Source organism: Dasypus novemcinctus, chromosome 14, assembly GCF_030445035.2.
Source record: "Dasypus novemcinctus isolate mDasNov1 chromosome 14, mDasNov1.1.hap2, whole genome shotgun sequence".
Classification (NCBI taxonomy): Eukaryota; Metazoa; Chordata; class Mammalia; order Cingulata; family Dasypodidae; genus Dasypus; species Dasypus novemcinctus.
In genome coordinates, this window is record NC_080686.1 from 104,561,291 (window position 1) to 104,577,178 (window position 15,888).

The window sequence follows — 15,888 nt, forward strand, 5'->3', positions numbered from 1 at the left end:
GGGAGGTCCGCGGTTCAAACCCCGGGCCTCCTTGACCCATGTGGAGCTGGCCATGCGCAGTGCTGATGCGTGCAAGGAGTGCCGTGCCATGCAGGGGTGTCCCCCGCGTAGGGGAGCCCCACGCGCAAGGAGTGCGCCCCGTAAAGAGAGCTACCCAGCGCGAAAGAAAGCGCAGCCTGCCCAGGAATGGCGCTGCACACGCACGGGGAGCTGACACAGCAAGATGACGCAACAAAAAGAAACACAGATTCCCGTGCCGCTGACAACAACAGAAGCGGACAAAGAGGACGCAGCAAACAGACACAGAGAACAGACAACCTGGGCGGGGGCGTCGGGGAGAAGGGGAGAGAAGTACATAAATAAATCTTTAAAAAAAAAAAAGATAGGGAATTAATAGACAGATCTGGAACCTGGCAGAGAGTCCACGTGGACATCAGTAACCCCCAGGCGGCTGCTGGAAGCCCCCACCCCAGGATTCTGCTATCCAGAACAAAGATTTCTTCTGGGAGCAAGGAAAAGCCCCCGATGTTCCCGAGGGACTTAATCATTGGGTGCTCACTGGGGCATTGATGGGTGGGGTGATCAATCAAAGCAGCAAGCAGCTGGAGCCCCTCCCTGCCATTAGCAAAGGGGTGGAAGAATTAGCAGCTTAAAAGCCAGGCACAGCCTGAGCGTGTGCTCTCGCCCTGCTCTCTTGCCTGTGGTCCCGTCCTGCCCTGTGTGTGCCCCTCACCATTTTTCCTCTGCCATGTGCCCACGCAAGTAAACCTGGGCATTCATAATCTATGATGGGGAATTGTGCTTGTAAACCAGTCCTCTTTACCCCTTTTCACCCCCTTCCTCTCTACCTGGGACCCCTGCTCTGTTATTTTCTCCCATTTCTCTCCCTACCTGAATAAATTACTGACCTAACTCACCCGGCGTGCTCTTGAAATTCATTTCTGCAGCATAGCCAAGAACCTGGATAAAATCTGGTAACAGTTATGTGGCCTTGGGCAGCTCTAACTGTGCCTCAGTCTCCCCATCTGTAAAGTGGGGGTAATAATGGGCCTGTGTTCGGGTGCCCTCGTGGCTTCTGTGAAGGGCTGTTGGCCCCGTGTCCCTTCAGCTGCTGTTCTGCAGCCTGCCGCCCGCTCGCTGTCCCTCTCTCGCCTAGAGGGCTGGCTCCCGGGGGCAGGGTCTTCCATCACCCGCTTGCTCTCTGCTGCAGCGTCCTCGCCTGGCACACAGCAGGTGCTCCGAGAATATTTGCTGAGTGAGTGAAGGGCCCTGGCCGCTTGCCTGGCTTGAATTTGGAGCAGGATGGACTCAGATGCCCCCAGGCGCTGCACCTGCAAAGAGGCAGGAAATCAAAACTGGAGGCTCAGGCCGGGAGGGGTGGCCGCTGGGGCCAGGGGCAGGTCAGAGCCTGGAGGAACTGGTTGGAGAGGCTCGGCCTCTTCCGGGTCCGGGGCTGGACGGGTGGGCCCGAGGCGGGTTTCCCTGCTGCAGCCTTCCTGGGGGGGGCCTCCCTCGGGCCCATCCTGGTCAGCTGAGCACCGCAAGCTCGCCTGGCCTCGGTCCCACCCCAGGCCACAGCCAGGGGCCCAGGCTCCCCGGACGGGCCCCTTCTCCTGGTCTCAGGCCTCCTGGGCCTCTCCGGACCAAGGTGTTGAGTTGCCAGAAGAGCTGGGACGAGGGCTGGGTGTCCCCCAGCATGGCATCTGGAGGGCGCAGGCCAGGCACGGGCCCCGATGCCAGCGTCGCCACGTTCTTGCTGGTGGCCTGGGCGAGTGACGTGGCACTTTCATCTGCCAAATAAGAGTAAGACTGCTTTTCTCTTTACCTGTTTCTGCTGCACACACTCCCAGCCCTGCCCAGCACTGCACGGGGCTGCGTGGGACGTGGGCAGTGCCCGGGGTGCCCCTGGCCATGGGGCTTACTCTGAGGCAGTCTGGGGTCTCCCCTGGTCCTGGGGTGCTGTCCAAGGTTTGGGCTGTGGGGTCGGCATGGGGGTGGGGCTTTTTTTTTTTTTTGAAGATTTATTTTATTTATTTATTTCTCTCCCCCCACAACCCGGTTGTCTGCTCTCTGTGTCTATTTGCTGCATCTTCTTTGTCCGCTTCTGTTGTTGTCAGCGGCACGGGAATCTGTGTTTCTTTCTGTTGCATCATCTTGCTGCATCAACTCTTGGTGGGCGGCGCCATTCCTGGGCAGGCTGCACTTTCTTTCGTGCTGGGCGGCTCTCCTCACGGGGCGCACTCCTTGCACATGGGGCTCCCCTACGTGGGGGACATCCCTGCGTGGCACGGCACTCCTTGCGCGCATCAGCACTGTGCATGGGCCAGCTCCGCACGGGTCAAGGAGGCCCGGGGTTTGAACCGCGGACCTCCCATGTGGTAGATGGATGCCCTAACCACTGGGCCAAGTCCGCCGCCCGAGGTGGGACTTCTGACCCCCGCACCGTCGTTACGGCGCTGACCTCTGCTGAGATGGCCCGTTCCCCCCAGCCTCCTAGGTTTGTCCATGCAGGGAGAGGCCGTGCCTTCTTCACCCTGCGGCAAGGCCTCCGGGGCCGCCCACTGCCGGGACACTCCCAGGACACGAGCTCCGAGCGGCCGACACAGGCAGGAGGCCGCCCCAGGAAAGGGGGGCTCAGGGCCCCTCTGCTTTCTGCATCCCCCAGCTATTCTAGGGATCCACCATCCCCACCTGGTGCTCACAGGGGACTCAGCCTGGGTCAGGACCTAGCTGACCTTCTCGGGGAGCCCCGGCGTCGACCCCCGGGTGCCCATAGCTGCCCTGTCGAGGTGACATTGAGGGTGGTGGCAAGCGCCTCTCATTCACCAGGCCGTTGCCAGAGCCAAGAGTCAGCTCTTCCGCTCTCTGTGAATGCGCCGTCGTCCCTTCCCCAGGACAGAAGCGTGGAGTGCTCTCCCCAGCTGTGGCCAGATGAGGCAGGGGTGCGGGCAGCAGGGGCGCCGGGGTCAGCACGTGGAGGCTCTCCACCCTTGACGTCAACTCCGATGGGACCAGGAGGTGCCGACGACCACGGGGAGGGAAGACAAGCCCAGGCCCTGCTCCTGTCGGTAGGGGGGAGCCCCTGGAGGTTGATGGAGTAGCGCGAAGGTGGAGGCCGCAGGCTGGGAGGTCACCCAGGAGAGGTGGCGTGCACCCCAACTTGGGCAGGGGCTGGCCAAGGGGAAGGGGCTGGATGGGAGAGGTGATGGGACGGCAGGACGGGGCGCTGAGGCTGCAGCTGGGCTACGGAGAGAACAGGGCGCTTTCCAGGGGGCAATGTTGGGAGACGAGGGGAGCGGATCTTCTCCAAGCCTTACCCTGTGCTTCTCTCTAGAGCGTCAGCCCTGTGAGGCTGGGCCAAGTGAAACAGCGCTGCCAGCGGGCCGGTTGCTGAGGGGCTCTGGGCAGATGGCCGCGGCGGTGGCAGCAGTTTTCAATATCCCTGAATTCCCACGTGAGAAAAAGCACTCGAGAGCAAAGCCAAGGGACAAGACTGAGAACAAACCGCGGTTCCGGGGTGTCCCGTGAGCCCCAGAGACTCAGGTGGGGAAAGCGCAGGGTTTCAGGTTCTCCCCGGGAACGGGGGCGCTGCTCTCAGCTTCCCTAACCTGCCTGGGCTTCTGTCCACTGCACCCCTGGCCACGGAGGGGCTCAGCCTGAAGGGAGGGGCAGGCAGGCCGGCCGCCCCCCCCCCACCAGCTCCATTGCCACCAGGCGTCTGCGTCCACGTGGGAGGAAAAGGAAGGAGCGACAGGGCGTCTGACGGACGCCAGGACAGGAGCGCCTTGGACGACACAGGCATCCGCTGCACAGCCGCCTGCGAGCAGCGGCTCGACGGCCAAGGGTCCACCCGGCCCACGCGGTACGTGCAAGGCTCCTGCAGGAGGGCGGAGGGCGGTGGGCCAGCGGAGCTGCCAGGCGCCCCGCCGGGGCGAGGAGACTGCAGGAGCAAGTCAGCACAGGTCAGCACTGCGCAGGACGGGGATAACAGAGACAAGGAAGAGAGGGTCCAAATAAACGCAGAGGGGGCAGGGCCCGGAGGCCTTGAAGAGCAGGTGGCGGGTTCTCAGCACCAGACCGAATGGACCTTGGAAGAGCAAGACCGCAGAGGGAGCCAGCTCCTTGAGGGCAGAGAAGTTCTCCTGAACCCCACCGACTAAAAATTCAGAAACCAACCAAGTTTATATAAAAACGAGCAACAGAAAGGTACTGAGGTCAAATCCCACACAGAGGTATTATTAAAAAGAGAGTAAAGAGCCACACGGAGGCTCTCAGGAGGGAACTCTTAGGCACCCTGCAGCTCTAGGCCTAGTTGGAATTCAGGCACACAGGCTCCTAAGCATAGTCATCAGTATCAAGGGCCCACCATGGACCATCCTTCTTCACTGGTCTTTGCCCTTGCACTTGGGGCCTTGTTGCTGTTCCATTGGGGACTGTGACAGAGCTCCCCTGGCTAGGAACTCAGCACTCCCTCTGCTGTTGTTTGTAACTGTAACTACTAAGAAAATACCCAATATATACCTGAACATTTTTATGTGCCCTATATACATGCCCTGGGGAACTCCCTCCCACCCATGCCTCCCCCATCAAGGGCACCCCACACCTGTGCTCCTCCTTGCCATAGCTGAACCCCTCTGTGATCCAAAACTTCTTAAAAAATGAAGCCTAATATAGTGCCAAATTCAGTTAGTAAGAAAATGAAATAGTAATGGTAGATTTAAAGATTAGGAATAGAATACATACTAATTTAGAAAAACTAAAATAAAATAAAAAAGAAATTGGGGTATTAAAAAATGAAAAATATCATAAAACTTTGTTTTCAACATCTTGCCTTTCATCACAGTAATAGGTGTTGCCCTGTATGTACCGTGGCAAGGCAATCTCCTCCATTCCTTCCTCAGTGTCTACATCCTTTTCTTTTTTTTAATTTTTAATTTTGTCTTAAGAAAAGTTTTAGATCACAGTAAAGTCACATATACAATATAGGGGATTCCCATACACCCAACATCAAACCCTTTTCCCCCTTCCCCAGCAATGATCTTTTTATATGTTCGTGTTGTATTTGCCACAGCTGATGTACCGATATTGAAACATAGCTACCAACCATGGCTCCATTTTGGTTTACATTATAGTTTATATTTTAGACTGCACAGTTTTCTAAATTTTTAGTTACATTATGATTTACATAATGGTTTACATTTTAGACTATACACTTTTATAGATTTTTGGTGAAATTTAACATGTCCTATATGCATTTTTGTAGGCATCCCAGAAGGAGAAGAGCAGGAAAAGTGGACAGAAGGGTTGTTAGAGGAAATAATGGCTGAAAACTTCCATTGTCCCCCAGTTACCCCTGCTTTATCTATTCTATTTCTCTCTCCCCCTCTCCTCAGGGCCCACAGTGACAACCAAGCTTCACTAGTTGAAGGACCAGATTCATAGACACTTGCAACAATGCTGAGGGCTTGACACACTGGCCCTCATTGGGAGACATCAATGCTCTCAAGAGACACCCTTCCCTCTGTTTGAGAACATCAGGCCTCCCCAGGATAGGAGGACACCTTCCCACTCATTGTATGGGTCTCCACCCAAAGATATAACACACTATGACAAGATGAGCACTCACACACTCCCTAAATGCTTGCCCCTGTGCCAGATGCCTCCTGTTAAGCACCTTAAATAAGTAGCCCTTCCTTATGATATTTTCTAAAGAGTTTTCTCAACATTATAGTTTCAGCCACATACCCGACAATCTCCCATGTTCATCTGCACCACCCAACTCTCCCCCCAATTCCTTGGGCCATCTGACCCATCCTCCCAACTCTAGTCTGTAAAGCCCCATTCAATAGTATCCCTATGCCCCTGTCCCACTCTCTAAGCCAAACTCAGCATGTAAATGCATTACCTTCCCCTGAGCATGGGACACGACTCCCAGGGATGAGCCTCTCTAGCATCGAGGGATTACTACCATCACCGGCTGGTGATGCAACTAGAAAAAGACCTTGAATAAAAGGGGGAAATGGGGACGACAAATAAGTTTATATGGCTAAGAGACTTCAAAATGAGTTGGGACGTCATCAGAGAGAGCACACTTACACACATCTCGGCAGGATCCCAGAGACAACCAAAGTAGACAAACCCCAGGTAGTGGTGCTCCTGAGACACACAGGTTCTATGGTCATGGTAAATGGCTCTGGAGTTCAGTGCCTTGTCAGAGGGCCCTACTATGGAATTTGTGTTCCTGGGTGTGATGGAGTTGGACTCAGACATGACCTTTCTACACATGCCTCTTCTGTCACTTTTACTGAACCTGTGGTAGGTGCTAGGGTTGGTGTATACTCAGGAGACCTGAATCTCTGGACTGTCCATGTAACAGCTGGGCCCTGAGCCTCAACAGAGTTGCAACACCTACTCTCTGGTTCATCATACTTGCCCAGGTCACCTAACAGGGATGTGAAGATGGTCAACCACCACACCAGGGAACCGAGAGTGCCTACAACTGCAAGCAGGAGAATTGCATCCATCAGCCAGGTAGGATCTAAGCCCCTTCTCAATTTAGAGATGGAGTGGACATCACCATCCCAGGGTCCACAGGATGGAGGAATAAAATATAGATTAGAGTGGACTTACTAGTGTTCTACTCTAGAACTATTGTGCCTCTAGCAATGGAAGAAACTGTATCATTGATATGGAGAAAGTGGCCAGGTAGTTGCTGAGGGCAGGGAGAGGGAAGAAGAGATGTGATGTGGGGGCATTTTCAGGACTCGGAGTTTCCTAAATGATATTGCAGGGACAGATGCAGGCCATTATATATCCTGCCATAACCCACTGAATGGACTGGGGAGAGTGTAAACTACAATGTAAACCACTATCCATGTGGTACAGCAGTGCTCCAAAATGTATTCACCAAATGCAATGAATGTGCCACGATGATGAAAGAAGTTGATGATGTGGGAGGAGTGGTGAGGTTGGGTTATGGGGTATATGGAAACCTCTTATATTTTTTACTGTAACATTTTTTGTGATCTATGTATCTTAAAAAAATTAAAATAGGATAAAATAAAATAAAAGAGAGTAAAGAGGGAAGTGGATGTGGCTCAAGTGATTGGGCTCCCGTCTACCATATGGGAGGCCCTGGGTGAAGGCAAGTTGGCCCATGCCCTGCGGAAAGCTGGCACAGCAAGGTGATGCAACAAAGAGAGATGCAGAGGAGAGACAGTGGGAGACGGAGCAGACCAGGGAGCTGAGGTGGCTCAAGCAGTTGAGTGCCTGTCGCCCACCCTGGAGGTCCTGGGATTGGTTCCTGGTGCCTCCTAAAGAGAAAGACGAGAAGAGAAGACGAGCAGACACAGAAAGAACACACAGCGAATGGACACAGAGAGCAGACAGTGGGTGCAAGCAACAAGGGTGGGGGGATAAAAAAAGAAAGAGAGTAAAGAGCACAATCACATGCCTGTAGATAGCAAAAGCATTGCAGAAAAATATATGCATAAAATGGATCAAAATGGTAATCTACTAATCTTGGGGAATCTGAGAAAAATCTATGTGAAATTTAAAAAAGAAAAAAGTAACCTTCTATTCCAAAGTTAGCAAAAAGATTTAAGAAAACATTAAAAGACTTAAAAGGAAATGTAAATCAGAAATTGAAAAATGGAAAGAATTGAAACAGGGAAATCATTTCAGAAACAAAGACAAAACTAGAAGGAGCACAGCAGATAAAGCTTTCAGAGAAATAAAAAGTAAAAGGGAGGAAAAATTTAAAAATCAAAAAGAAATGAAGACTGATAAAATGTATTCAAGAGAAAGCCCAATCCTTCCCTTGTTAAAGACAGGACAGAAAGATCAAACATGTGAATAACAGGCATCCAAAGGAACAGAACGGTAACAGCTATAATTCAAGAAAACATTACTGAAATAAAAGGATTTGAAGCCACATGTTGTGAAAGCACACTATGTCCCTGAGACTATCAGTCCAGACTGACCAACACCAAGACACAAGAAACTGGTAAAATCAACAATCTTTAAAGCAAAAGTAAAAAAAAAAAAAAAAATCCTTTGGGCATCAGGGTTAAAAAAGCAATGTATTTATATGAAAATGAGAATTAGAGTGTCTAATTTTCAATAGTCACACTTTTTGCCAGAAGAAAAAGGAGAAACATGTTCAAAATACTCAAGAAAGGAAATGTGAGCTAAGTAGTAGTACGTTTCGCAGGCTGCCTTCCGAGTGTGAGAGGCGTGCTGAAAGAGCAGCCTGCCAGGAGTCGGGAAAAATTATTCCTAGGGTCTGAGGATGCCCAGGAATCCCAGAGGGAAGTCGTTAACAGAAGCATTCCAGGCGGAAGGCCCGGGCGAGGTGCAGGCGCGCGGGCCACGTGTGCTGGCAGGTAAAGAACGCCCGAGGGTGCTGAGGAGGAAAGCGCAGGAGAAGGCGGGATGAGCGTGGGGCTGCGCTGCCCCTCCGCCTGAGGATGTCTTGAAGTCCCCCGAACAAAGCCCCTCAGCCCACAGCTTGAAGCAACCCAAATGTGTTGTCCCACGCGTCTGGGGCCCCGGAGGAAACCGAGGGGGCCGCAGGGCCGAGATCCCTCTGAACCCGCAGAGAGCATCCTGCCCGGCCTCCTCCGGCTTCCGGTGGTTCCCGGTAGTCCCTGGTACCCCGTGGCGTGCAGCCACGCACTCCAGTCTCCGCCTCCGTTACCACGCGGCCTTCTCCACCCGGTGCCTCTGCTGTCACGTGGCCTCTCCACCAGGTGCTCTGTCACCACGTGGCCTCTCCACCAGATTCCTCTGCTGTCACGTGGCCTCTCCACTGGGTTCTTCTGTCATCACGTGGCCTTCTCCACCGGGTGCCTCTGTCGTCATGTGGCCTCTCCACTGGGTGCCCCTCTCTGTCTCACAAGGACAGCAGTCACGGTGGATTGGGTGCCCACCCTCCTCTGGTATGACCACGCCTTTTCTTAACCAATTCCATCTGCAAAGGGCTCTATGTCCAAATAAGCTCACACCCAGAGCTACGGGGGCCAGGACATCACGACATCTTTTTGGTGCCACAATTCGACTCATTCTACCTCTATCCTAAGAAGAAGTCTATGTGTGGCGAAAGGTGATTGCAAATGTAATATGGAAGGGTTTCCACCAAAATGCTGTAGTTCTGAATTTTAATTGGAAATACCAGTTTGTACTTTATATTTAACAAATACTTTGGTATTTCCTAGCTCTGTGCCCTGAAAAAGCCTAAGAAAACGTGACTCACCCAGTAGCTCTACGCATCCCTAGAATTCATACTGTGGCACTGGAACACCGTTTCCCCAGGAAGAAAGCGGGGCCCTGTGGAGAAACGAGATTCCAGGTCTGGGGCAGGAGCTTCTTGTCACCGAAAAGGTAAAAGCTCTCTGGAGCCAGCGTAGAGAGTTCCCGCTGGCCAGAGAAGGGCCCCTTCGGCTTTGGAAAGGAACAGCATTGCCAGCGCTGGAGGCTTGAGGCAGGGCAAGTCCCTGGGTTCGTGGTAGTATAGAAAAGTCACTGGTCACCCCTGGAAGATGCAAACGGGGAAGTACAGGAAAAGACCCGAAGCTCAAATTCCGTTTCCGACGTGAACTGTGCCAGCAGATAACGAAGCAGGGGATGAGGGAGATGACGGAAGCCTCTTCATAAGAAGATTCCAAGGAGCGAGTGCGGACGACACAGCTCGGGCGGCCCGGGAGAGGCGGCGAGGACGAGCGGCCTGAGGGCCCCGCCGGGGCATCTGGCCGGCACGAGGTGCGGCTGCCCGCGCAGAGTGGACGCTGGGTGATCGACTGCTGAGCAAAACCCTCGAGTTAAGAGCGAGTTGGGCTACTCTCGGGCTTGGGGGCCATTGGGCTCTTTCTTGGCCTGGGGGCGTTAGAAGGGGGGCCACTAGGTACCATTCCCCAAGCAGTGCACCTGCTCCGTGTGGCCTCCGGGGCCGTTTTATCCCACGACATGAAAGCTGGCCTGGGAGCGGCAGCCGCCGCCCTCCTGGGGGGGCTGGTTCTTTACCCTTCCAGGCCACCCCGGCTGGGCCCTGAGCTGGGCCGCAGGGGGTCAGAGCCACCGCCTGGTGCTGGGAGGGCTGTCCACTGGCCGGACAGAGCCAGCACCGCCCGCCCTGGCCACTTTGCTTTAGGCCTCACGGGGCCTGTGCCAGACAGCGGTGGGGGCGGGGCTCAGGGCACGGAGCCCACTGCCCTCATTTCAGGCTGGGGAAACTGAGGCCCACAAGGGGGCTTGGCTAGTCAGTCGGAGCCAGGCCGGAACACAGGGGCCCTGACCCCTGAGCAAGAGGGCGGGACTCCTGTTTCCGTGAGTCCTTAGGAAGCTTCTGCTATGCGCTGAGAACTTTCTCTCGTTTGCCGTTTTAGCCCTGCGCCCAGGGCGGAGCTGCCTCTCTCCCTGAACCCCGGGAGACCCCCCTAGGTGGGCAGAGGGTGTGTGTTGGACGCCCCGGGGCACAGAGCCCACCAGGCTGTGGGTGCCAGGTGCGTGCAGTGGCGCCGGAGCAGTGAAGAGGCTTGCTGTTGGAAACTGAGGCATGGTGGTCTCACAAAGAGAGATGTGCCGTTTCCATGGCTGCGCTTTTACCATAGAAATGCAGCCATTAAGCCTTTCGGGTCAACAGGACAGAGCTGTCCCGGCAGGGAGAAAGACGAGCAAACACACTTTGTAATTTGAAGGGAATACTAAATCGTTGTACTTTGAGATAAGTTCTTTAATTTACGAGTATTGTTAATGTGTAGTTACACTGCTTGTTATCTAGATAGTTTGAGTGTATATAATGCCACAGGTAGAAAATAAAGTTGTCTGAGGAGTCTCTACTCACAACACCCTGATCCCAGCTTGAGCGTTCTTCCTCTTTGTTTCCTTCTCCCTTTTCTCTTTCTTTCATTCCCGATACATCTTTGGGTCCAAATCTCCAACAGCTTGCCTCTGGTACAGTGAGCTCCGCGCTGCGCCGCCGTCCCGGGAGCAGGAAGGGGGTCCAGGCCAGGGATCTTGAGCTGCTCTTGGGCCCCCGGCTCCCCAAGTTCCCTGCAGGTGCTGTGGCAGGAGGAGGAGGGGCAGGGGGAGGTCGACTCGGGGCTCCCACTCCGACTCCATGGAGCAGCACCATTTGGACCTACCTAAGGTTTCACTTGAAACAAAGAACTCTTGGCCCAGTGGTTCGGGGTCCGCCTACCATATGGGAGTTCCGCGGTTCAAACCCCGGGCCTCCTTGACCCGTGTGGAGCTGGCCCATGCGCAGTGCTGATGCACGCAAGGAGTGCCCTGCCACACAGGGGTGTCCCCGCGTAGGGGAGCCCCATGCGCAAGGAGTGCGCCCCCCTTAAGGAGAGCCGCCCAGCACGAAAGGAAGTACAGCCTGCCCAGGAATGGCGCTGCCCACACAGAGAGCTGACACAACAAGATGATGCAACAAAAAGAAACACAGATTCCCATGCCGCTGACAGCAAAAGAAGCGGACAAAGACGACGCAGCAAATAGACACAGAGAACAGACAACTGGGGTGGGGAGGAAGGGAGAGAAATAAATAAATAAATAAATAAATCTTAAAAAAAAAAAAAAGACCACGTTCTGAGAAGCGGATGTGGCTCAGGCAGCTGGGCTCCGGCCTACCACACGGGAGGCTGCTGGTTCGGATCCTAGTGCCTCCTAAAGAACACAGCGGACTGGAGCGACGGGCAGGGGCAGCAAGATGACACTAGAGACACAAGAAAGGGCGTGTAATGAGAGACACAACAAAGCGGGGAGCAGAGGTTCCCAGCGCCTCCTAAAGAAGACGGCGAGCTGATGTGACTGGCAGGCGCAGTGAGCTGACATGACAAGATGACGCAACATGAGACACGGAGGAAAAACAAAGAGGGACACAACAAAGCAGGGAGCAGAGGTGGCCGGAGCGATTAGGCACCTCCCTCCCACATCGGAGGTCCCAGGTACGGCTCCTGGTACCTCCTAAAGAAACAAGGAAGACGAAGACACAGCACGTGCAAACAACAAGGAGGGGTGGCATGGGGGGAAGTGAATAAATAAAATAAATCTTAAGAACACAAACAAAAAAAAACAAGTTCTCAGACCACGAACCTAGATGACCTAAGATTGGGGACCAAAACGCGTGGAAGAGGAAACGCTGTCGGGGCGCTGAGTCGGGTGAGCATGCAGGGAGAGGGCAGGGGCGGCTGGCTGCCCAGTGAGAGCGGCTGACGGCTCTGATGACGAGGGCGGCGCAGCAGCCACGCCCAGGACGCCGCGCTGCCGCGCTCGTGGGTTCCGGGGCCAGGCGTCTGGCAGGGCGTGGCGGGACAGCTCGGCCCCCTGGTGGTGCCGGGGCCTCCTCTGGGAAGACGGCAGTGACGGGGGCGGGTTCGCCCAGCGGGAGGCTGGACCCCCCGGCGGCGTCCTTGCCCAGCTGGCGGGAGCCGGGGCTGTGATGGCGTGTGGGGCACGTCACCCGGGCTCTCCCTGCCGTTGGGCTTCCTCGCAGCGTGGCAACCGGAACGCCCAGCCGGAAGCCTCTGGAAACAGGGAAGGGAGGGAAGCCACGTGGCCTTCCACGACCCGGCCGTGGGGGTCCGGCAGCGTCGTGCCCACTGCACAGCATGGTCCAAGCGCTCACCAGCCCTCCTCTGCATTTGGCAGCCGTTTCTAAAACCCGCCAACATGGACATTTCCTGAGTGCTGTGCCAGGCGTGTGGGAAGGCCTCATCCCATGCAGTGCTCACAAAAACGCTTTAAGGTGCCACGGAGCCTGTCTTACAGAAGGGGAAACTGAGGCACGGCGAGGTCAAGTACAGCCCAGTCCCCAGCTCATCGTTGGAGTGGCACGTCCGGACCCACGGCCCTCCCCTGGTTGGAAACCACCTATTTTTGCCTGTGGCTCTCAGAATGCAGCCTGGCCCCCTCTCGCGCCACCTGGCCCCGCCTGCTGGCCGACCTCGCCCTGGGCCCTTCTTCCTGCCCCCTGCCCTTTCTTGCCACGACGAACACGGCAACCCCATGCCCACCTCCAGGTCCCCACCCAGCATTTTCCCGCTGCCTGGGATGCCATCCCAGGTCTTTGCGAGCCTGGCCCCACCTTGTCACTGAGGCTCTGCTCAAATGTCCCCTCGGCAGGACACCTGCCTGCTTCCTCCCTCTCCCAGGTCACGGGGAGCCGAACTCACTCCGTCAACCTGCTTGCCTCTCGTTGTCGACCTGCTTGCCTCTTGTTGTTGACCTGCTTGCCTCCTTGTTGTCAACCTGCTTGCCTCCTTGTTGGTCTCCAGCTGCTGGGATGTCTGAGAGCAAGAGGGGAGATGACCATGGGCACTTGCTTGTGGTGGTGACTCAGCATCGTGCACTGGCCTGGCAAGCCTCCTAGGCCCAGGGATAGGATGAGAGGGTGAAGGGGGCATGCCCCAGCCCCTTCCATGTGTGGGCTGCGCTTCGGTCCCGCCTGCCCTCCCTGCCCTGCGTGCCTGCCCCGTGCAGAGCAGAGGGAGATTGACTTTCGCGTGTTAGCGGAAGCAGCTGGAATGGTGCAGTTTTAGAGCTGGAGACACCTCCAGGTTCATCCGTCCTGCTTTCAATCTGAGGTCCCAGCTGGTTCCGCCCCACCCATTTGACAGATGGGGAAACCGAGGCCAAGGCCTGCTCCAGGTTGAGTAACTGGAAAGTGGGGGTGCCAGATCCATGCAGGGCCGGCTCCCTGTCCAGCTTCCTGACGGGAAGCGCCGTCCCTGAGAAGCAGGGGGGTCGCCCGGGATCACCCGGCCTGTAGGCGCAGGGCCGGGGCTGGGGCAGGCCCCTCCCGGGCTTCCTGTGCTCCTGGAGCCCCCCTCGGCCCCTCCCAGGGCCCCCGGGGCAGCCAGGCCGGCTTTGGAGAGGAGGGCCGCAGGGCCAGGAAGCGCTTCCTGTGTCCAGGAGCCGCCCAGGGCGGCTGTGCAGGGCGCGGCGGGCCAGGGGCTCCCGGGGGACAGTGGTCACCGGCCCGCGGGGCCTGCACAAAGCGCGGAAGCATGGTGTCACTGGGGAAAGGCGGCCCGAGGCAGCTTCCTGCCGGCGTCACGCGCCGCCTCGGGCTCGCCAGCTGCAGGCGTGGCTCCTTCCCAGCCGCGGGGGTCCCCGGGAGCCGCGGGGGCCGGAGGGGCTGGACACCCCCAGAGCAGGGCCGCGTCCTCGAGTGCAGGGTGAGGACTGGGGGCTGGCGCACAGCCCCTGCCTTCCCCCCACCCCACCCTACAGGCGAGGACACCGAGCCCCAGGCGGCTGACGCGACCCCTGAGCGGATGACGTGTACCTGCTCCTCACCCGAACCCACAGCTCCTCGACTCCGCGCTGGGCTCCGGGTCTCTCCCTCCGTGGTGGCATCTGTCCACATCTTCACCATGAAAGGGCGGCTCTCTGGGGACAGCTGGGCTGGAGCAGGAAGATGCCACATCATCTTACCCCTCTGCTTTCAATCACCCCCTATAAAACAGCTGGTACAGAGCTACTGTGAAAATTAATGAGACAATATATGGAACGAGCTCTGCCTTGAGCCTGGCCCATTGTAAGTGCTTAATATGTGACGACTGTTACTGTTTTCTATAAAATAGAGATAAGGATTATAGTTTCTGCAGTTATTATTAGATTAGACAAATCTAATCCCAAATAACCATGATTTCAGCAAGGTACAAGTTCATTTTGCTCTCATAGTAGAATAGTCTGGAACTATACAGTCCAGGGCTGGCGTGGTGATATAGTCATCAGCTACTCGGCCACCTTCTATCTTTCTGCTCTGCCAGACTTATCACGTCATGGTACAAAAATGCTGCTAGATATCCAGCTATCACATCTTAGTTCCAGGGAGCATGAAAGAAGAAGTGCGTAAAGACTCTCCTGGAAGTCCTACTCAACAACTCCTCACCTATTCCTACTTTCAAGGAAGGCTGGGAAATGTCATTTTTTAGCAAGGCATATTGCCTTTCCCCATAAGCACTCTTTAATAGGAGAAAAGGGAGAAATGGACATTTGATAGGACACCAGCAGTTTCTGGCACACACTCCTCACAGAATGGGGTTGAAAAACATAATTTCAAGGTTGGCAAAGTGCTTTAGCTGTAACTTTTAAACAAATGTGAGGAACTGTTATGTGCCTATTGCGAAAAATAAAATTAAAATGGATTTTAAAAATCACCCGGGAGTGGATGTGGCTTAAGCAGTTGAGTGCCTGCCTCCCACATGGGAGGTCCTGGGTTCGGTTCCTAGTGCCTCCTGAAAAAAACAAAAACAAGCAACAAGCAAAACAAAACAAAAAAAAAACTCAGGGAAGAAGATGGGGCTCAGTGGTTGAGCGCCAGCTTCCCACACACGAGGTCCTGGGTTCAATACCAGGCCCTAGTACCTAAAAAAAATGGCCCTAGTCAAATAGCTTGTGGATGCCTGGACAGCGGCGAGGGGCGTTTTGGGCTCAGTCCCGGGGCCATGACCGTGGCCTCTCAGAGCTTCGGTTTCCTTGTCCGTTCTTGGAAACCACGAGGTAGCAGGGCGGCCGCTCCCCGGCCACGGCGCGTGGCACCTCCCACCCCGTACTCGCCAGCGGCTTCTCCTGACGTTTGCTGTGATCAGTTACCTCCAGGAAAAGGGCCAGGCCAGGCACGTCTTGAAGGGCGAGGTGAGTGGACAGAGCAAGACGGAGCAAGGGAACCTGGAACCTTCAGTGGCCGCATTCACGGAAGAGGGCGCGCCGGGCGCGGGAGGCGGGTTTGCTCAATGCCCCGGCAGGGTCCCGGTGCCCAGCTGCTCCGGGCAAATGTGCGTCAGGCTCCTCTTCCACCTGCGGCTCCTGGCGCACGGGTTTCCCGGTGGGACAGGGTTCCGTTCTTGCCCCCAATTCACCGGGCTTTCGCCCCCC

The 15,888-nt window shown here is 55.6% G+C and overlaps 1 long non-coding RNA gene across 4 annotated transcripts; it reads left to right on the plus strand.

The window, feature by feature from the left end:
- The first annotated feature begins 1,421 nt into the window (after positions 1–1,421).
- Positions 1,422–15,134, plus strand: LOC139436438 (uncharacterized). Of its 4 annotated transcripts, none has more exons than XR_011645717.1 (6): positions 1,422–1,803; positions 2,830–3,068; positions 3,335–3,543; positions 3,715–3,862; positions 5,394–6,531; positions 14,239–15,134. It is a non-coding gene; the product is annotated as an uncharacterized lncRNA (long non-coding RNA). The 4 variants fall into 4 exon arrangements; XR_011645714.1 differs by lacking the exon at positions 14,239–15,134 and adding an exon at positions 9,216–10,142; XR_011645716.1 differs by lacking the exon at positions 14,239–15,134 and adding an exon at positions 9,216–10,142 and having other exon boundaries at positions 6,438–6,531.
- The last annotated feature ends 754 nt before the right edge of the window (positions 15,135–15,888 follow it).